General features: G+C 39.6%; 2 protein-coding genes across 6 annotated transcripts in view; one reads left to right on the top strand and one right to left on the bottom strand.

The window, feature by feature from the left end:
- The window catches only part of Cmss1 (cms1 ribosomal small subunit homolog), a 292,336-nt gene that overhangs the window by 230,754 nt on the left and 38,791 nt on the right, over positions 1-22,791 (bottom strand). The window lies entirely within an intron of this gene.
- The window catches only part of Filip1l (filamin A interacting protein 1 like), a 241,563-nt gene that overhangs the window by 183,634 nt on the left and 35,138 nt on the right, over positions 1-22,791 (top strand). The window contains exon 1 of one of the 3 annotated variants that reach the window (XM_075961862.1): positions 12,522-12,633. The exons of the other annotated variants lie outside the window; for them this stretch is intronic. The gene's annotated coding sequence lies outside the window, so the exon portion shown is untranslated. Of the gene's footprint in view, positions 1-12,521; positions 12,634-22,791 lie in introns of those variants that run through there. 3 annotated transcript variants of the gene reach the window in all.

Genomic DNA, 22,791 nt, shown 5'->3' with positions numbered 1-22,791 from the left:
CATGGAAATAACAGGGAGGTATTCACCTGGAATCCAAAGTTGGGATGTAGAACACAGTCGCTAATAAATATCATATTTTATACAGCATGTGGGCTCTCAGCTGGTCTACAAAAAGTTAGTTGATGCAATATAGCTTAAAACCTATACATTTTCAAGCATATTGTCCTCCAGTGCATGTTGTAATAGTCACAATACATATAAATCTCTTGAACTGTGCTATTATTATGCTGCAAAATCATCATACTATCAGTTACCTAAACACAGGGTTTCAGTTTCAATGTGGGATTAGTATGCCTTCTTCTACTAGAGTGAGAAACAACTCCATTCTTTTAACAATGCTGCTTTCATGGAGTAATATCTTAAAAATGAACCATTCAGATGGTCTTTTTGCAAAACTGGGAATTTCCTAAGTTTGGAAGATTATTTACTTCCCTGCTTGCTATAAAACAGCAAACTGCCCGAAAAATCTAAAGGGAAACTAACTTCAGTATTACTGTTATGTTTCTTCCATGAGAAAAAGAGATGGGGAAAACCCCTGACCTTTAAGAACATTAAATGATAAGAAAAAGGAAAAAAGGAAGTAGCAGTCATCACTGGAAAGGAGGGAAGAGCACACCAGGTCCCAGAACTCTTGTCCACAGCTGCCAGCAGCAGGAGCACACCCCGCATCCAAACAGACAGCGCACTCTGGAGCACAGGGCCACTCTCTTGTGCACTTTCTCAGATGCTTCCTCGGCACAAACAATACATCCAATGATTTACATGCAGTGAGTAACTGGATTAGTATGAACCCAATCTATTTTGTTTATGCAACTTTCAGTTGTAAGATTCTTAAATTAGGGATCTGTCTTAATTTCTAGCAGATAGCAAAAGAAAGTAGGTTATAACAGTAGGTAAATAGTGTAGTAGAGATGGGCAGAACCCAGTTTGCTAATGCCTGCTACATGCTGGCTCTAGGATAACAGGCTTTTCTTCACCCAAAATTGATCTCCACTGAACATGCTTAAAAAGAATGCCTCGCTTCAATACGAGGAAAATTGTAGAACAGTTAATAGAAACAGCTCTGAACTCAGCAAAGAAGGAATTGAACTTGCTTCTAGCTTCACAGTGTCAGGGTGAGCAGTAAAATGTATAGATTTTAGAAAGAGGATTCTACCAAATAGAAATCATCCTCAATCACCATAGAACTACTTCTATATGAAAACAAATCAGCTATAGACAAAAAGTGGTTGTGGAGATGAAAGCAAATGGAAACCCTTTTGAGAAGACATGTATATGTACAATAGAAGAATTAGCTATATGCTTTTTATCAAACAAGCAACTTTTGATTGTTTGTTTTTTCAAGATAGGGTTTCTCTATACATCCCTGGCTGAACTCACTCACTATAGATCAAGCTGGCCTTGAACTCAGAGATCCATCTACCTCTGCCTCCAGAGTACTAGGATTAAAGGCACGTGCCACCACAGGATTAAACAACATAATTCTCAGTGATCTACCATAATTAGGTAAAATTTAGTTAGTCTTAGATCTGAAATTCTATATAAAGTGAGCAATGCTTTTCAGCTGACGGTTAAACAATGTCCAGATGCTAAATTTGCCACTGGAGATGTTAGGCACATTCACTGAACACAAATAAGGAATGTCCAAAAAGTCTCAGTGTCCAGGACTCCTCAAAGGAACAGACATGGAGCATCGTTGGCTCTTCACCCAAGCAAGGCGCTGATACTTGTCTCTATGAGTCATAATCCCATCATCTCTAATTTAGCTCTCTTTGTGGTCAGCATCAACAGGGTCTCCAAACTCTTTACAAGAAAAATGACAGAGCAATATAACACTTCGAGCTTATGCAAAAGAGAATTTAGAATGACTTTAGGCCTACAGAACTCATACAAACATGGCCATTACGCAGTCAGGTTGAGGATAAAATATGATTGACCTACAGATCAGTCACGTTACTCTCCTATCTTCTGGCAGTTCTAGATAATATGAGATAAAGGTAGCTTCTTGACTATGGTGATAACAAGAAATGGATACTTTTTTTTATTGGATGAGATTCTTGGAATTGCAGAGGAAATTTCAGCACCAGTGAAACAATAAGACCATCCAGAGGGTGGGCCAGAGTCATAAGAACAAGAGAACCAGAGGCAACATGCCAAGCCTGGAGCCTGAGTTCATTTCCTTTCTCCCACATTTATTTACTTTTTTTTTTGGTGTGTGTGTGTGTGTGTGTAGTGGTGGGGTGGGGCATGATAATAGATTGTGATATATTTCATCATTGTTTAAGCTACTAGGAGACCAGTTAATCTGTTGTGACTTGAGGCATACTTGCCTCTGCCATTTGTTAGGATACTTACATTCTGGACCACTGAAGAATCCGGTAAACTATTTTTAGGCTAGTATGCAGTAGAGGGAAGTGAGTTCAAGTTGCCAAAGCCTATAACTCTCCAAAGATAGGAAGCCATGTTGAATAAATTATACTTTACACAAAATCAGACACTTGTCTAATAATCTAGGGCTCTGTGAAAAGTTGCCCAGTTCAAACTGGCTTCCTGCAGGAAGTATCAATCACATGAGAAACTCCCTCCAGAATACACAGAATGAGACTGCCACCACATACTACTCATGACGGCTAGCTATAAAGCCCAGGGGAAGCTATCCAGTGTCTCCCAACTCATCTATCTTTGATAAACATCAAAACACAGATGCTATTCTATTCATTGGGCTTATTTATATCTGAGACAAAGCTATGTGATTTGGCAGCTGGGTCAATCAAAGTGAAAATGCTGAGATGCAAACCCTTGAGAAGTTAACCTGAAGTCCAGTACATTATGGCCATATAAAAGGTTTTAGCATACTAATCTTGTGTTTCTTACATAGTTTTCCGACTGATTTTTCAATATTAGATTATAGGACTCTAATATCCATGCTGACAGTGAAATAGACTGCGTATCCTCAGGCACACACACATCCCACAGACACACCTTAAAATGCAAAGCAATATTTAAATTACATCAACAGAGTGACAGGACAACCTGGCCAGGCCGACAAAACACCAAATGTGGCTTCCTCTTTGGCAGCAGTTTTTAAACCGAATGAACTTAAATTTTGACTTCATGGTGTCACAGGTAACAAAGGCAAAGTTTGATAAATTTTATGGTCTCCCTAATCCTACAAGAGGCTGGGACTTCCAAGAGCTCCACTGTCCAAGTTAGGCTAATTTAGAAACAAAACCAACTGCAGGGGATTGAAACTGCTTTCCTTACAAGCCGACATTAGCAATAGGAAAGTACTAACCCCGTGAGGAAGATGAAGAGGGTAGCCCACATGAGAATCTGTAGCCACACTCATATTTATTTGGGTGGTCCAAAACTAAACCAGAAAGTAGACAAAACAAAAACAAACAAAACAACAATAGTATGTGCTTAAGTTTTTAACAGAACTTTGGGGCTGGAAATATCCCAAGCTACAAATCAGTAGCAACTCTTTCTGGAAGGTGTTACTTTCAACACAATGTTCAAAGAATCCCAAAATATAAAGTTCTCAATATATGAGCTCATATAAAAATCAGAAACACACCAGAACTTAACACACAATAATTGTAATTAAAAGAAATAGAATTAGATCTACTAAGTCCTTAGACACAAACTGCCAGGTAGCATAAGAACTGTGTTTCATTGGTTAAAAGAAAAGCACGGGGATTAATAGCACCTGCTTAGACAGGAGACATCTAAAAGTGGCCATTGTAGGGGTGAAAGAGAAACCTTTGGAAACAAGGTATATAATAACTGTCAATCAAGCAGTGGAACTAGTGAACAAGACGAATCTGAAGGACTTACAGTTATACTACCATATGACCAATGTCCTCTGATGGAGCTCCACAGAGTACAGTCTGAAAAGCCAAACAGACAGGACAGATGGAAGAGCAGAAAACGCATGTGAAGACAGAAAAAGAAAGCTTAACATGTGTCTAATCTAAGTATGTTTCCAAGCAGAAATGAGTAAGCACTGCTCAGAAGCCAGGTTTGAAAAGTTAATATTGGCTGAGAATTTTCTAGAACTGAAGACACCAATCTTCAGAGTCAGTGAAATATCAATGGAAACTAGGAAAGACAAAATAAATTTGTGCTTATGCACAGCACACTAAAACTAGATTATCAAAGATAAAAGTTAGATCATAAAGACAACCAAAGAAATAAAGGAATGGCAATTAGAAAGATGATAGACTATTCAATAGACAATACCTTAAGCCAGAGAGGAATAATATTGTCTATGAGCTAACAGAAAACCAGTGTCAGCCAAGAGCCTATACATGGAAAAATCTTAAGAGCAGAGGTGAAACAAATTCAAATAAATAAAAACAGAACGTATGAAGAACAGACTTCCACTTTAAAAGCTTCAAAAGAATGATGGAAATTGATCCCAGATGAAAAACTGAAATATAAGGATAATATAAGCAAGCAATTATAAATACACTGGAGCATCTAAGCCACCATCTACTAAAACTGTAACAGAAACTATGAACAACCAGAGCTTCCAACAAAAAATTTGGAGTGTGTCATCACAGCTTAAAAACAAACAAACACAAACAGAACTCCAGAAAGGATTAAAACATTGGGAATCCTGAGATACTAGGATTTAAGATGAGAGGAAGAACTTACAGGTAAATGATCCCTAACAACAGGAACACAACACGTAACTTCCAAAGTAGGTAGGGAGGCTGAAGAGATAGCTCTGCTCTTCACAGAGCTAGGTCACCAGGTGTGGTGGCACACATCTTCAACTGGGGGTGGGGGTGGCCAAAGGCAGGCAGATATCTGTGAGTAGAAGGCTGGTCTACAAAACAAGTTTCCAGCCAGTCAGAGATGTACAGCGAAATCTTGTCTCAAAAAAATATAAACAAACAAAAATTCTGGCTGTTCTTCCAAAGGACCCAAGTAGAACTCCCAGCACCCACTGCCTATAACTCCAGCTCCAGGGAGTTTTCAGGTTTGTAGGGCATACACATACATGTGGCCAAATACACATGTGCACACTCACACAAAAATAAAAATAAAAAGGTAATCCAAATATGTCAACAATTACTGCAAATGGAGACTAAATGCCACTGCTAGAGACAAAGGATGCAAATTGGAGTAAAACAATTCTATCAACATTACTTCCTAACTATGAGATTTACTAAAACACAAAGTATAAAGTTGAAAGTAAAGGGTCAACAAAACAGGATGAACTGACCAACTATTAACCAAAAGGAAGTTGTTTACTTACCTACATTGACAGAAGACAAAGTGAACTGAAAGGTAGAAAGCAGCCATAAAAGTCAAGGGGTGTTGTCTGAAACCTCGGTAACATACTTCTTCCAATAAGGCCACGCCTCCTAATCCTTCTCAAATAGCGCCACTTTCTGGTAACTAAGCATTTAAATACATGAGCATATCAAGGTTATTCTTATTTAAATCATCACAGAATGCATGACATCCATATAAAGAAACAACAGGTGGGGACAGAGATGAGAGTTCCTGATTGGCCCCTTCCTAACTGAAAGAATCCCACTAATGAGAATGCCACTGATGACCATAAGAAGTTCATGAAGGCACATGGGAAGCACTGAGACTTGCAAAAGTGGGCATAAACAGCTTCCTAGAAAGCACCTGCTTACACACTAGGCCGACAGCCTCCAGACAGACAGCATGGTTACTGTCTGGATGTTTTGTTTGCCTGTGCTTTGAGTTGTTTTGGTCATAGGGTGTTCATAGGTAACTCAACCTGGCCTTGGACTCAGTCCTCCTACAACCTCTCTAGTGCTGGGACTTCAGAAGTACAGTTCTACACCCGACTCCTGCTGGACTTCAGAAGTACAGTTCAATACATGACTCCTGCTGGACTTCAGAAGTACAGTTCTACACCCGACTCCTGCTGGACTTCAGAAGTACAGTTCTACACCCGACTCTTGCTGGACTTCAGAAGTACAGTTCTACACCCGACTCCTGCTGGACTTCAGAAGTACAGCCCTACACCCGACTCTTGCTGGACTTCAGAAGTACAGTTCTACACCCGACTCTTGCTGGACTTCAGAAGTACAGTTCTACACCCGACTCCTGCTGGACTTCAGAAGTACAGTTCAATACATGACTCCTGCTGGACTTCAGAAGTACAGTTCTACACCCGACTCCTGCTGGACTTCAGAAGTACAGTTCTACACCCGACTCCTGCTGGACTTCAGAAGTACAGTTCTACACCCGACTCTTGCTGGACTTCAGAAGTACAGTTCTACACCCGACTCCTGCTGGACTTCAGAAGTACAGTTCAATACATGACTCCTGCTGGACTTCAGAAGTACAGTTCTACACCCGACTCCTGCTGGACTTCAGAAGTACAGTTCTACACCCGACTCCTGCTGGACTTCAGAAGTACAGTTCTACACCCGACTCTTGCTGGACTTCAGAAGTACAGTTCTACACCCGACTCCTGCTGGACTTCAGAAGTACAGCCCTACACCCGACTCTTGCTGGACTTCAGAAGTACAGTTCTACACCCGACTCCTGCTGGACTTCAGAAGTACAGTTCTACACCCGACTCCTGCTGGACTTCAGAAGTACAGCCCTACACCCGACTCTTGCTGGACTTCAGAAGTACAGCCCTACACCCGACTCTTGCTGGGCTCCCAAGCACTAACACTAACCTTGTAAAATGAAACTGTAGAAGTACAGTTCTATACATGACTTCCTCCTGGGTTTTCAGAAGTACAGCCCTACACCCGACTTCCTGCTGGGCTCCCAAGCACTAACACTAACCTTGTAAAATGAAACCAATATCAGTTTCCTGTTTGGGGGCAAATTCTTGTCTAATAAGAATTATTGAATCTTGTTTTTAAACATTCTGACTTGGGGCTGGAGATATCACCTGTTAAGAGCAGTTGACCTTGCAGAGGACCTGGGTTCAATTCCCAGCACCTATGGGGTATTTCATAATCATTTGTAACTACAGCTCCAGGGCATGATGTCCTTGTCTACCTTCATGGGCACCAAACCGAGTAGGGACAGACTTAAATGGTTTAGGGAGGCAAAGCTCTTTAGCCCTCTGTGGTGGTTTCTAAGAAAATTGCCCCAAATGGAGTGGCACTCTTGGGAGGTATGGCCCTGTTGGAGGCAAACTCTGAACACATGAAATAAAATGAGTAAATAAGTAAATAAGTTGACTTCCTAATGTTTATTCTACTCAGGAGAAACTAGCTGTGATGCAATCATGAATTCTACTTTCAAATATTTAGGGTGATATTAAAATGTATCCTTCAGGACCAGAGAGCTCCCTGCCTCTGCCTCCTGAGTGCTGGGATTAAAGGTGTGTGCCACCATTGCCCGGCACTGTACTATATTTTTAAATAGATCCTTCATTGAATAGATAGTAGAAAAACTACAGAGATCAAAGTGATGCTGATATTTTCTGGCTCTTACAAAGTTACCTATTTAAAAGTTTATTATTAAGTACAAACTGGGTCTAAGAAAAGGGCTTTTCTTTCTCCTTAGATAACAAATTCTCCATCTACATGAAAAGCCAAGTCAAACTAGTTTCTTTAAAAGCACATTCCTTAAAGCATGGAATATAATCTATTTGACAAAGTTCCTTTAAAAAATAAGACTAGATAAAATTCTAAGGACAGTCTGTACTGGCAAGAGACAAGAAGACTAATGGGTCTTTTCCGTCTATAATTTCTGAGATTCGAGGGTTTTTTACTCCTACAGTAATACTTGTGAGTCCAACAATTTCTCAAAACTATTATTAGTTGCCAAGGAAACACAAAATGTTTGTCAGAATAAATAAGCAAATGGACTGGACCTAAATAGCAGGCTTTTCCTGCTTCCCATGCAATGGTGACATCGTGTTTATGCCTATTCATTCTCTCCAAGCCACTCTGCTCACCTACTTGGCAGGCCTGCTCATGGGAATGCGGCATCCATCTCATAGAATTACATGGGAAAAAAGAACAAGAGATCCCTGTTCCACACAAGTCCTTCCTTCACTCAGTGATGAACAAGGCCTTGCAATGTTGAGGGACAGCAGGAAGCAGCTGGTTTTGTGACCATTCTATCAAGAATATGTAAATGCATGCTTTAAAATGACTCAGTGTCTACAGAAAAGCAACCAACATGATTAAAATGTATAAATTTAGAAAGACACATCTCTCTCATACACAAACACACACACACACCACAATATGAAGTGACTGAATTATTAACCAACTGGCAATATTCATCTGGTAGAATTATATGTAAAATTTCTTCACTTTTTTGAGAATACATTAGCACTGAGGACTGTACTGCTGGCAATCCAACTTTAACCAAAAACAACGGAGGGTGTATTAGGGCTTCTACTGCTGTGAAGAGACACCATGACCATGGCAACTCTTAGAAAGGAAAAGAGTTAATCATGGTGGCAGTTTACAGTTCAGAGGTTCACTCCATTATCATCATGGTGAGAAACAAGGCAGCATGCAGGCAGATGTGGTGCTAGAGAAGAAGCTGAGCATTCTTATTCTTACATCTTGACTGACAGGCAACAGAAAGTGGTCCGAAGCACTGGTTGGTAATTGAGTATATGAGACCACAAAGCCCAACCCCACAGTGACACACTTCTAACAAGACCACGCCTACTCCAACAAGGCCACACCTCCTAAAAATGGCTTCGGGAGCCATTTTCTTTTAAACCTTTACAAGGCTACAGAGCTTTGCCTCCCTGAGTCATTCAAGACTGTCCTTACTCTGTTCAGGTTACAAATCTGGACCAAGTACACCATGAAGTTTACTGCTTTCCTTTTTTCCTAACAATCATCCTTCCTTATCTTTGGGAATTAAGTTCTAAGATGTTCTGTGTGTGCCTGAAGTTAAGGACAGTAATACTGAACTCCGCAAAAGTGTTTTTCTTATGCACATATATCTCTGATAAATTTTAATTCATAAGTTAGGTATAGCAAGAGATTAACAACAAGAAATAATGATAAAATATCAGAAGTACACAATGTACTGTAGTAAAACCTTTATGGCTTCAGGGTTGTTTCCACTTAATGCTAGCAAAGTCATGGTTAAGAGAGGTTAGTGTTTTCCCCTGTATTATGTCAGGGGGAAAAAGGAAACACATCATACCCAGAGATATGGCTACTACCTAATAGGTTGAAACAGAGCTCATAGGTAGCAAGGTATACTAACCCATTTAGGATAAAGAATCATCACTGGGTAACTGAAGAAAGTTCAGTTTATCACTGTTCTCTAGCACATATTTGATGACAAAAAAACAGACAAGGAGAAATATTATCTAAGAAATAAGACCTGCCCCCTCACAAAGAATAATTGGCTTGATATGTTTAACGGCACACAATAATTGTATTAAAAATGAGATTGTGCTTATGGCTAGTAATGACTGACTTTATTAATGATATGGTTGCTGTAATCTTCATAATAACCTTATCAGCTTGAACCACATGAAATTAAGCCATGGACAACTACTCCTGATTATATAGGAAGTATGTTTTAGGCTGGTAGTTAGCTCAGGTGGTGAAGTGCTTGCCTAGCATGCAGAGGCATAAGCAAAGTGGTGCATATGTAATCCTAGGCAGGGAGAGGCATGGGATCGATCAGCCAATCATTCTCAGCTACACAGCAAGTTTGAGACTGGGCTACGTAAGACTGTCTCAGAAAAGAGAGAGAGAGAGAGAGAAGGAAAAAAAGTAGTCTTCTATGTTTAAATTTAGTTAGGCCTTCCTGGTCTTCAGCTTTTTTATCTAAAAACCTCTTTTCTCATATTAGAAAGTAATTAACTCTGCAAGAAAGCTCTTCTGTTCCTTTGCTAAATGACACCTTAACCAACTGCCTATTTAGATCACAAAGGCAGATGACTAATTGTAGAAAAGGGGCTTATCTTAATTTGTTGTTTTGCTATTTATAGGATGAAGAGAAGAAGCATAGGATAACTGGCCAGAACTAGACAAGAAAGTAATTTTTTTCTCAGCCAATTTTAAAGTGCAGTAATCCTAACTCAACTATTTTCAGAATGAGTATATGTAAGAAAGAAACAAAAACTACAGTTCAAGATGAAATATCCTAGGAAGAGGGAAAGAAGTGAAAATCTACTCAGCAGCTCCTGAGAGCCAATGAGGCACCACAAATGGCTGGCCGGAATTTGCAGACACAGCTCTGGTGGTGGTTGTGTCCAATAAAGACCTGTACGTTATCACCCTGGTGCTCTAACTTTATTAGAGCATGTCCTGTTGCTGCCACCACCTATAAAACTGTCCTGGTGCATATATAAATCCATGTCTCCAATGTGAATGACACCCATCGGGTTAGTTACTGAACAGCTGGGGAACACTGCCGTGAAATGTGCAATGACACCGAGTCTTGCTTTCCTAGTTCATCATATGTCTGTAGAAAACAGTTGTAAATATCTCAAGTAAATCACAGTAGTCCTCTGCCAATGACAGACACCACTGAGCAAGCCTCTGAAGAATTAAGTCCAAGATTATGTCAAATATTGCTTAAGTCCTTGCATCATAACTTCCATTACTGTGCGGCCTTGGTCAAGAGACCCCAGTCTGTTTCTTCATCTGAAAAGTATCGATAATTCTATCTCAAAATGTGTGGAAAGATTAAATGATGCTATGCACATAAAACTCAAAGGATGACCACTGGCATGATATAAAAGAGCGGTAAACAAGGGTTACTATTGGTTACTGAAGAAACTGCTTACATACCATGACCTTAGTTGGAAAGCTGCATCACAGTGGCCAGAGGGCAGTGCCTCAAAGAGCAATAGGGCACCAAGTGAGGCATATAAGCCTTACTTCTCTTTTGTCTTGCTTAGGAAACTGCAAGAACAGAGTTATAGAGAAAGAGGAATAACTTCACAGGGGATATGGGAAGTCAAAGAATGAAAATGAATGGGAAGTATGAGTGCAAAATTGTCGAGAGGAAATAGGTGGCAGTATCAAATCTTAGGAAATTTTTCATTAAAAGGAAAAAAAGCACAGTGAGCCATGAACTGCTCACTTCCGGATAAAAGTATTTGATGCTGTGAGTCCATGTTTCATGCGACTTTCATCAGTCACTTTATCTCACTTAAAATAGAAAAAGCATCAACTGTCTCAATGGGTATATTTAATAAGTAGAGGCACTTACAGCAACTAAAAAGATCATGATGTACTTATCAAACACAGAAAAGCAGCAAAACTAAAAAAACAATATCTAACGTATCAAGACAATACTTCAAAGCAAGTATTAAATTCTAATAAATTCAGATGAAGGGTATGTTCATTCACTTGTCTTTCATTAGCTGTCTAAAAAGTAAGAGACTCACTTTTCCAGTGAGACCATGCTTACTTGGGGCCATGCTCCCAACAACACTACCTCAATACTCTGCAACCATCCTCTCTCAAGTAGTTGGGTCCGCTCCGCCAGCCCCCTCCGGCCAAAAGAAATAAGCCCATCATTTTCATTATTCCTGCTTGACAAACAGATGGGAACAATAACTCTACGGACATGTACACCATACTAGGAAGCAATACTATTTTAATGTGATTTTAAAAGGGGTTTAAAATAAACTCAAGCTACTAAAACTACTCATCTGAAGCCTCCACATCTCTAATTTATTTTTCAGATTCATAGATTTGGGGTAGAACTTCTCTTACTGATGTTCAAGGTAATTAGGAGGTCAGCGCTCAGTTACAAGGAGGAAGATTTCTATACAAGGAAATCTGTCCCACATTAGTGAGTAGAAGATTTAATCCAGTCATATTTGGCCAATGTTTTCCTTCTTGTGTCTTTAAGTTTTTGTCTTATTTGGTCGGTAGGAGAACAGATTAAAATGGTTCTGAATTCTATTTTTATCATTGCCCTGCAAGTACAGCACAAAACATTTAATTTCTTTAAAAATATTTTCCCTGCCAACACTTCTGATTAGTTTTAACTGTTTTCGTTAAAACACAGGCACGCAAAAATGAGCAAAAAGGAGGTTCTTTCAGTAAACACACAGGAAAATAAGATTTCATCTGGCCTTCCCATCACTTGAAGAATTGTTTTGTAGTTACATCATCAGGAAATAAAACACTATCCTCTGAGGACCCCTACTCTCTACAAAGAGAAAAGAGGTTTGAAGTCTGTATGTCCAAAAACCTCTTTTTCTTCTCCTGCCTCCCCCAGAAACTCAACAACAAGTGTAAAAAAATGTATTTACAAAAGTTTACACAAGAATTTTAATCAGCAACTTTAGTAGTTAGACCCAGGATGAGGATGAGGGTCGACCTTGACCCCCAAGGCTAGGGCAGCCTCGTAGGAGGGCGCAGGTAAGGCTCGCCGCCCATACCCGCAAGGAGACCCAGGGATCGACCTTGCAAACACCACCGGTGTCTGTGAGACTGGAGGATCTGGGCTGAGGGTCTGGGCTGTCACGGCCCCGCCGCCCGGCCGGCCGCACATGCCTCTGCGCGCCTTATAAGGCTGAGCGGTGACGTAACGCCCCTAGGCCGGGCGCGCTCGGCGGCCCGCTCGCATTGTTCGGGAGGCTCCCGGAGCGCGCACAGCCGCTCGCAGCGCAACCGCGACCCGGCTCGCCGCCCCGCCCGGCCCGGCCCGGCGCCCGCAGCTCAGGTAAGCCCGAAAGAGTCTCTGCTTCGGCTCCCGCATAGCCACCGCCCTCGGACCAGGGGCAAGTGTGCGCGTCGCGCTCAGCACCGGCGCAGCTGCAGAGCGGCAGGCAGGTTTCGCAGAGCGCACTCAGTGACTGCCAGCTTTAAGCCCCTTTCCAACTCAAGAACTTCAAAGTTCTTGGCGGCCTGGAGAAGACTTGCGACTTCAATTTAGCTGGGGGCTAAGGGGTATGGATTTCATGGATTTCCCAAGTGGCTACCGGTACTGAGGAGTCTAAAGGGCTGGGGGACTTCCATTGTAACAGCTCTACTCCAGTGTCTTACCTCCTCAGGACTTCAACTTTTTCAGCTCTGAGAAGAGCAGAGTGCGAAATCCTGCCACATGGGATTGGATTTGTTAGCGCCAGCTTTTTCCTTAGAAATCTTAATATAAAAAATAATTTTAAAACGGAAATACAGTTGGAATTAGGATAAAACTAACCGTTAAAATAACTTTTTGATGACACAAAAAAAATCTTTTACTACTCTGGCTCAAATGCATGTCAATCTACATATACCAGGAAGTTGTTCGTTTCTAGCTCTTTCTACTTCAACTCTACTTTGTGGAGGACAATCTGCATTTAAGAGATGAAGCTATTTATCCTCTGTAGATTAATGTTCTAGATAATATATATTTTAAAACCTAATTTTGAAAGTAGCATCTGCAAAATAATTTTAATCACTGGCACTTTAACCATGATTACACGTAAATCTGAAAAGTCCATTGCTGTTAATGAAGGCTTACAGTAGAAATGAACATTTGGCAGATGATGAAAGCTACATATTTTACTTTACCTTTCAAAATAAAGATCAGCAGTGGAATGTTTAAAATGTTAAGTTTAGCACACTAGAAGAGGAGATAGGAAATGACTTCTCCACCTTTATCTGATCTGAACACAGTGTAAAACAAAACTTTAGGAACCGAAAGAATCATTTCCCCTTTTAAATAGCCTGTTTTTCAAGTCTGCATAATTACGAGCTCAGGGTCCATGGCCTCTTTCTAAAGGCTGAAAATGCTTTACTACTGTTGGCATTGGAAAGACCATAGAAACTACTGTTCGAATGTTTAACAGAAATGAACAACCATTTTGAGGTACAAATGTATATTTTATTTGTATTTGTCAGTGAGGGGGGAAAGTTAGTTATGAGATTTTAAATTGAACCAGTGTTTTTAATGTGAACAAAAATTGAGAAACGTTTTTAGTTATTCTTGTGGTTGAATTTTAAAAGTACATAACACACCTACTATTTTTGCTGCCTGTGAGGTTTTTTGTTTTGTGTTAATTTTATTTGAAGAAGTAAAAGGCTGGTTTTTCTAAAGAAAAAGTACATGTTATCAGTTCTGAAGATAGGCTAAGTAAACTGCAAGTTAGTACTAAGACGTAAGATCTCTCCAAACTATGATTTCATCCCAGGGAAGTCTCTCACCATGAAGAGAGGGGCCAGTGCCAGCTCACTGTGAAGATGTTCAGAACATAACGCAAGATAGGAGGGTTTTGTTTGTTTGTATAGACAGTGACTGGAAGCTGAAAGATTCCTGTCTGGGAAAAGGGTATTTTGCATTTTCTAAAGTAGTAGAGGAGTGAAACAGAAACTAATTATTGTTTCAGCTTAACTCAAGTACCATCTGTAACATAATCTATAGCTCAACTGTTGAAAATCATAACCTCTATCTAAGTCTGCCTCTAAGTACAGAAACACCCAATTTTTAAAACATTTCAATAACATATTTTTTAATATTACATTTCTTCAGACATACTTTTAAGCATGCTTTAAAGAACTTACTAAGACCTCTTTTGCAACTGAAAGTTAAACCAAATTTATCATGGATATACTATCTCAAAGTGGGCTGTCTAGGTGAGCACTTCTCAGTTGTTAGGACAATCTTCAAATAAAGCACACTGCAGTCTTAGGCTTAGTAAGTTCATTTCCCCTATTATGGCAGTTAACTTTAACTGCTAATCACTGAATTTCTGTTGTATTTTCCTAATGCTGTTGATAGACTGTGGTAATGGCTAACGTGAAAGCATGAATCAAGTATTTGTCTTCATTTTCCAGTCTTCTTGCAACAGTTGATGGGAAATCCAGCACACACACACACACACACACACACACACACACACACTATGGATTTCATTTTAAAATTCTGTTCTGGTCCCTCAAAAAAAAAAGTACCTCTGGTAATAAACAGATTTTGAAGTCTAAAAATTGAGAATTGGGGAAGAATAAATTTTCACTAATTTTATGTAGATTTACACACACACACACACACACACATCCTCTTTATTTAAAGCAAAAAGGAGGATGGAGCAGAAAGAGATTACATATTGTGGAGTACTAATCAGAATAGAAAGCAATATTGGTCTCAGCCTCCCTCAGGGCCTGATAGGTATCATCTATTGTTCATATAGCCAATCATTAGCTTTGAAAAATCTAACATTCCTTACACCTCTTGGGCATATCATTAATTTCAAGTTAAGTTCATCTCATTTGTGGTGGGCTAAAAATTTTGCTTCACTTTCAATTACTGCTTAGTTTCTGTGAATTTTGTTTAAATAATCTTTAAAGAGGTTGCATCTGCAGCCATCACCACAAATGCTCAAAGCAACATTCCTATGGCTGCTTCTGCCATCACCGCAGTATTTCTGAGCCACCAACCTAATCATTTAAGTTTGATGTATGCTTCAAAGACTATTAGTAAAATATGTGTGACATTTGTATGAGCTTAAGTGATTACTGGTAGATCATCTCCAACATTGAGGTAAACACTTCCACAACCATCTTTTTCATTAAGAAACAAGAGTTGAGATTCTCTTTCCCTCATTAATCTGCATTAGCGGTGCCTCTGACTGGGAAACCTGGGCAAAAAAGCTGAAGGGGCTTGCCAAGCAAACTCCTTTTTAGCCTTGAGACAAAACCTCCTCTTCATGATTGTGTGAAAAGTTTCAGCACATTAAGATAGGGTTGCAGCAGTTGTCATTCTGAGTTCAAGAACAGTAAAGAACACATTAGCAGTGTTCTTTCTCTAGTCTAACCATCCTCACACTCCTAAGCTCAACTGGTTCCCAAATAAGTCTAAGTCTTAAGAATACAGTTCTTTTATGATGACAAAGTTAAGGAATGTTTGCACAAGACAGGAGTAGGGAGGTATGAGGAAGAGATGGGTAAGTGATTACTGGGACACAGAGGTGCAGGCACACATTCCCCATTTCTTGTTTCTATTTGTAATTACTTATTCTAGTCCAAAGGCCAGTTATCAGCAAGAGACAGAATATATTACAGTAGAATATCAACATTCAACTCACAGATATGCATTTAAGACAGACCTTAGTGAGTTCTAAACGGACAATGGGATACCTCAAGAGTGTGTATATGCACACTGCCAGCTAACACAGCAAAGAATGTCAGCACAACTTCACAGCTGCAAGTGGCAGTGGTCATCAGATCCAGATGGCTGACAGTGGAGAAGACACTGATATCCAGTGTGATCGGCACCAGCAATGCTGAGCAACTCAGGCAGAGCCAGGACTCCTCCACTCTTGGACTGTAGCCCACTATTGGTTTCTCCTTTAATTGGTCCTCAAAAGACAAACAGAGCTCAGAAGTAACCTTGGTACTGTATGTGGTAATTTAGACATAAAACTCATTAACAAAATAGGTGGGTATGTTTTCATTAATTAGTAACAAGAAAGCAAAGGGAAAGGAGTGAGATGAAGTCAATACGACTTCATCAGGTCATTTGGATGGCAAAGCCCACTCTTTATTTGAACGTGAGAGGTGCTGTGCAAAGAGTGTTTGCTGACATTTTAACACTGTGGGAGACTGTTAGTACCAAACACTTTTCTACTCCACCAACCTCCTAAGCTATCAAGAAACCCTCTGTTGAAAATCAGACAATACTATCAAAATACTCTGACCATAAAATTCAGGAAAGTCGCCTTTGAAGGCTGTTTGCCACTGGTGATATCTTGCTTCCTTTACCCACATACCATGCATTTCTACATTATATCATACATTAACTAGTTTATTGTCTGTATATGGGATTATAAATTATGTCAGTATCACTTTTAGAACAGTTTTCTCCCAGGCATCTAGGAAAGTATCTAGCTGTTGTTAGTAGGTGTGTCATTTGGACAAGGACATTAAATACATGTATGAATAAACGATCTACAACCGAGAAGCTTCTGATTTGAAAGGAAAGTGTACTCTGCCAATGATGGACTGAGCATGGGCCCTTCTACATTTTCATCACAAGACCCAAACATATCTTTGTTACTATTTGAATTAACCAGAGAACTGACTTACAAATAAAAAGGCCAAAAACCAAATGAGAGTCAGATCAAGTCCAGGCAGTGAATCTGCTTTGAACTTAGTGTCCCAGGTCTATTGTGTACACAGACGAAGTCAAATGCTACATAGCGCTCAGCCCATCTTTCCATATCTCCTTTAACTCCTTCCCCCAAAATAATGAGATTGAAAGTGGTGAAAGAGAACCAGGTGAATTGCCATAGGGCATGAAAGAGCACAGCATAGTAGAGTGGTTTTGTCTTTAATGAAGTATGGATTCCTCTGAATTTCTAATCTCATGTCTCGGCTGAGGGCCTGGAAGATGCAGACATGAGGTCAAATAACTCCTAGTAACTGGAAAAGAGCAGACTATTTTTCCTTTGGACTTTGACTCCAAAGTTTCTATGTGTACTTTCTATATCTAAATTTCCATGAGAAGTATTTTTCTAATACCAAAGTTAGGCAACTTCCTTGCCAACTTTGACTCCAGCGTAGGTCTTATATCTGGTTTCAGCAACAGCAAGCAAACTATGCTAAGAATAAGATAGACTGGCTGGTCGGTACAGCAAGGAAGTTCACCGCACTGCCTAGCTTTGAACTGATGGCAAAGAGTAGGATCATCAGTGCCTCTTACACATAGGGTTCAGTGCTCCTTGGTTCCATCTCCACTTTTCAATATCCTAAGTCAAACACTTCATCACAGAGATTAGCTGTTTAAAAAATTAAGCAATGTGAGAATGTGTGTGGTTTTGTTTTGTGAGGTAGGTGCATACTTTTAATCCAAATACTTGGAAGGCAGTAAGGAGAGTCAGAAATCCAAGGACATTCTTGTTGAAGAACCAGTTCAAGGCCAGCCTGGCAGAGATTCTACCTCAACTGCCTCCTACCCACCAACAAATTAAAGAACAGAACTTAGCTCTTTGCTAAGCTGCTTGTTAGTGACACTACTGGCACGGACAAATAGTACTGTCTCAATGGTGAAACTAAAGAGTAAGAATAAAAGGCTCTGCCATTCATTCACTGGGACAGCCTCTTGTACCCTTGTTTTCCCCAAACCTCATAAAAGGGACAATGTCCTCTACCCCAACTATCTCAGTATTTGGGGAAAGACTGAATAGTGGGCAACAATTCCTATAGGATCTCTGACCAAGTCGAAAATTATATAAAAATTCAAGGTATTGATCTTGTCATTACAAATAGATCAGCTGAAGAAACTCCGGGTCAGCCTAACATAAGGACATTAGCCCTGCACGAGCTCCAAATCATTTACAGAGCAGCCTCAGGGTTAAGAGCAGTCCTTCCAGATAGGCTGCTTTGACAGAAGCAAAACTGCCTGATTTATTGTGTCCCATGGCCCACTAGTCTGGGAACAAAAGTTTAAAGGTGAACCACATTTTCCCCCTTGCTTTAAAATTTTTTAATGCGAATCAAAACAAAAACAATCTCTTGAGCAAATAATAAGAGGAATGTACAATATCCATTGCAGTTGGACTGAGTGTCTGCAACTGTTAAACTTGAAGAAAGGAACTGCTAGACCCAGGAGCACAAGGGAAATGTCCTGGTTTTTGCTGAACTCAGAGGAATGAAGAAATGCTGTATCAGTCACTTAGCCTCAGCCTGATAGTCTGCTAACTGGAAAGAGCAAGAGAGTGGATCATCTGGGCATTTGTAGGAAATGGATGCATTTGGCTAAAGGGAAGATTACCTTAGAAAAATAGAATCATTATAAATACTCAACCCATCATGTTTGAAGTAGCACATCATCCTCCTCAAGGGAGATGGGAGGCATTATAAAATTATAAAAAACATTTTAATATATAATAAATTATTTTATAAACGCATGCTTATATATTACATGCTAATAGATAAATATATAAATAGCTGTGTATATATTATACAAATATAAACACATATACATGTTTATATGGGGACCTACTAAATAGAATTCGTCACAGTATGTCACCTATCCAACAGAGGTGACAACTTTGTCAAAAAAATTGGTGGTTCCATTCACCTCTCCACACATTATACCCTGGAAGACTCTCCTTACAGTCTCATTAAACACACTAGATAGAACATACATACAAAGAATCAAGGGTAACAACAATAAGGCTTTCTGACCAGTTTCATCTAACTTTTCCTCCAAGTGTCTCACACTTCACAGTAAAGGGAGAAGTAATAAGAATAAGAGCAATAAAACTGTTTCTTGTGCTCTAATAAGAAGAGGTAATTCTGAGACTTTTAGTCCACTTATCCCAAGAGGGTTATAGTCCAAGAAAATGCTTCTTGTGTATATAGAGTTCAAACGTAAATGAAGGGTATAGAAGTATCAATCCTTTAAGAGCAAACAATATATTAAACAAATTAGGAAGCAGTACAAGGCAATACTGAAGAGACGCCATAAACTTAAGGGCTGTCAAGACTAGAATAGAAGTAAGCCAGGCTTAGAAAACTGAAAAGAACTGTTCACAGAAAGGCAAACATCAACGGACTTCTGAATAGAACCCTCCAATGATGTTGGGTTTATTCCCGGAATATTCACTATTGAAAAGAGCCTAAAGTAAAATTTAAAAATAAACGTTTAAAACAAGGTCCACGCCTGCACGCACACACACTCCACAATTAGTTAACCCATTAATTGGCCTTCACAACAACCTAGACTTCCATGGACAGGAAAACGACTTAAAAGATTTCAGTGTTTAAGGTGAAGGGATTATGTGTGGTGAGGGAGCAGCTGGGATAACCCAGAACAGGTTCAGGAGATGCTCTCTAGCACTGAGTTATGCCTATTGTCCTACAAGAATCATGTTCTCTACTTAGCAGGGCTTACTATGAGCTTCCACCAGACTGAGATGCAGGCGTTGCCCTGGGTCCCAGGAAATGCACTGTAGGGTGCTGTCCAGAAGAGCTCAGGTTCTCTGACACCCAGCAATAAAAGGAAAACTCAGCTTACTGGAGAAATCTATGTTTCTGACCTAAGTTCAACCACTCTGAAAAACTCCCTGATTCCCCTGCTGGAAAGCAATCTTTCCCCATGAAAAAACCCACAGCTTTCCTAACCGTGTTTGTCACTTGTAATAAGGCCCAGGTTACTAAACTGTTAAAGTATGGAAGAGAGTGGGCAACAAAAGGCTTCAAAACTACCCTGGAACCTGATTAATCCTGGAAGCTTCACCACCACACTTCATGGGCACACAAGTGAGAACTTGAGCTAAAGGCCTCTGGTCAGATCCTAGGCACAGGCACTTATATTTTCTCTTAGGACAATTTACAGTCTAGGTGCCTCTCCCTTAAGTGTTAATTTCTCGGTCCCATGTATTTTCAGTTTAGCATGACATTTTAAATGTCAGAACATGAAGATTTACTTCTTTGCTGTTAACTACACCTGTAACTTTGATTACAACAAATACTTTTTATAGAAAGAAACAAAAGCTGGAATGTCATGAAAGTCCAAGTAAGGTATTCTATACAGTTAAGGCTTGATGAGCCATATGACCTCTTGACATATTAACTTGTGTACAACATTAAACAGGAAAGGAAGGGGAAAAAAAACTCTGAAGTTGCTGGAGGCTTTCGTCTTGTGGAACCGAGGTTTGAAGACTGTCCAAAGCTTTCTAGAGCTTAGTCATGAAACCATACTGTTTTCTTCCTGCTTCTGGGGAGGTGGGAGGCAGGTGAGAGAAGGCCCCGCAGCAGTAAGTCAGAAGATTCTGCCCAACATTTCCTGCCTATTGGAAACATGGCTTGATAAAATTGCTTTTTCAACTGCTTACAAACTCTGGTTTTCATTTTTTTTGTAGCTTTTTAACTAATAAAAACATAAAATAGTTTTCCTACTCTTAAAATTCAAAACTGATGCAAACTATAATTTTAGGGATGGGTATTCATACAGCAAACAGATAAAATACATTTAGAAATTTCTCTTTAATTTGGCCATATATAGACCATTCCTTACAGAGACAGCCATAACTAAAATGGCTAACATTTTGCTGAGGGAAAAACACAAAGGAAGACTCACCCGAGAGAAGTTGGCTTTGAGCTGTTGTCATATGTGCTGGAGAACTATTCCTGGATGACATCTTGATAGAAAGGCCTAAGGTGCAGCACACATTCATGTCATGAGCATGAGTTTAGACTGCAGCCTGATAAATATTTGGGTGTTTTGCAGGCTCAGAAAAGGCAGAAAATTAAAATGAACCTAACTGCTCTGGACATTTGGTCAAGGAGAAACTAAGGCTCTGATGACAAAAGTCTTCATTTTAAAATGAATGCAAAAGGACATACCAAATAAAGACCACATGACAACGGTCATCTGTGTTCCAATACATTTTAGAAAAGATAAACAAAGCAACAAAAACAACAACAACAAAACACAAATCTTTCCTGCCTGTCTGTAACTAGAATTTACATATGGCCTCAAACTCCAGCTTTCCAAAGTCACAAACCAACTAAGAAAAGTGGTAAAGTGGTGGATGGAGGACACCCGCTGTGGTCTGTAATCTGTTTAAGAAGAAAACAGGCTGCAGAGTAACAACCTGTCCTTGCCACTACTCTATCCTCTAAATACTATTAAATCTATTATATGTTCCCATTTCCCTAATTTATTACAGTTAAAATGAAGAATTAAACAACCCCCCCAAAACAAACAAACAAACAAACAAAAAACCCAAGTTCACTCTACGAATTAAAATGTTACCCATTTTACACACTTGGTATTCTTATCTACCCAGTTTCTATGCCAAACTGTGTGATTTCAGTAGTCACAGTAAATCATAAGCCTCTGTTGTTGTGGTTTTAAAATTTCTGAAGTTTGAGTTTCCCTCAAACAAGTTTGGAAATGTTTGGTTTCCCAAGCATACCATGTTAGCCACTGCCTCTGTATGGAAAGCCAGGCTACAGAGGAGGTGAAAACTAGTAAATTCATCCACTCTGGTATGACTGTTCCTTGCTTGGGTGTTTTAACTCCAATAAATCCATGTAAGAAAACCAAAAGCCTTTAGAAAGAGAAATGAAAAATGAGAGACTAGGAAGAGAGGAAGGTGGGACCAAGAAGAAAGGGAGAGTAAAAGAGGAAGGGAAGGAGGGAATGAAGAAGGGAAGAAGAGAGGGTGGGAAAAAGTGAGGGAGAAAGGGAAGAAAAGAGGGAGGGAGGAATGAAGTGGGGAGGGAGGAAGGGAGGGAAGGAGGGAGGGAGGGAGGAAGAAGGAGGGAGGGAGAAAGAGAGGGAAAGAAGCTTAAAAATATTGGGGGTTATGGTTTTAGAGGTGTGCTCAAAAACATCTGGAAAAGAATATACTCCTTACAACTTTCTTCCTTTCTCTTTTTTTTTAAAAAAGGAAACCTTTTAAAAGAAACAAAGTCAACCACATACATACTTGCAGTATCTGAAAGAAAATAACAAGGTCTAGAAAGCTTTTAAAAAAAGGAGAAAAAGCAGGATGTGAACTCAATGAGATTTTTAAAAATTTTTTAACACCTAATTTCAGAATAGTTTTCTATAAAATCCATTTCTACTTCCTCAGTCTGAGATACAAAAGAACATCTAAATATATAATTTTTAAATAAGAGAAGCACATATAAATATTATGAGCAAGCTAAAATACAAACATTTCCAAGGGCATACAGTTATCATGCCCTTCAAATCTGTCTGAGAAAACGCTGTCTGTTAAAAATACTTTCCGAGAACTTTAAGCCCTTAAAATGTTCTATGGAAATGGTATTTATGACATATTCACATCCTCTAGGGACTGTGAGGTGTTATTATTGGCAAAGTGACAATTTTTAAAGCCATTCAAAAATAATTACAAATTTATGCTGAATGACTAAACTTGCT

This window comes from Microtus pennsylvanicus, chromosome 1 (assembly GCF_037038515.1).
Source record: "Microtus pennsylvanicus isolate mMicPen1 chromosome 1, mMicPen1.hap1, whole genome shotgun sequence".
NCBI classification, from domain to species: Eukaryota; Metazoa; Chordata; class Mammalia; order Rodentia; family Cricetidae; genus Microtus; species Microtus pennsylvanicus.
This window is presented reverse-complemented; position numbering and strand designations above follow the sequence as displayed.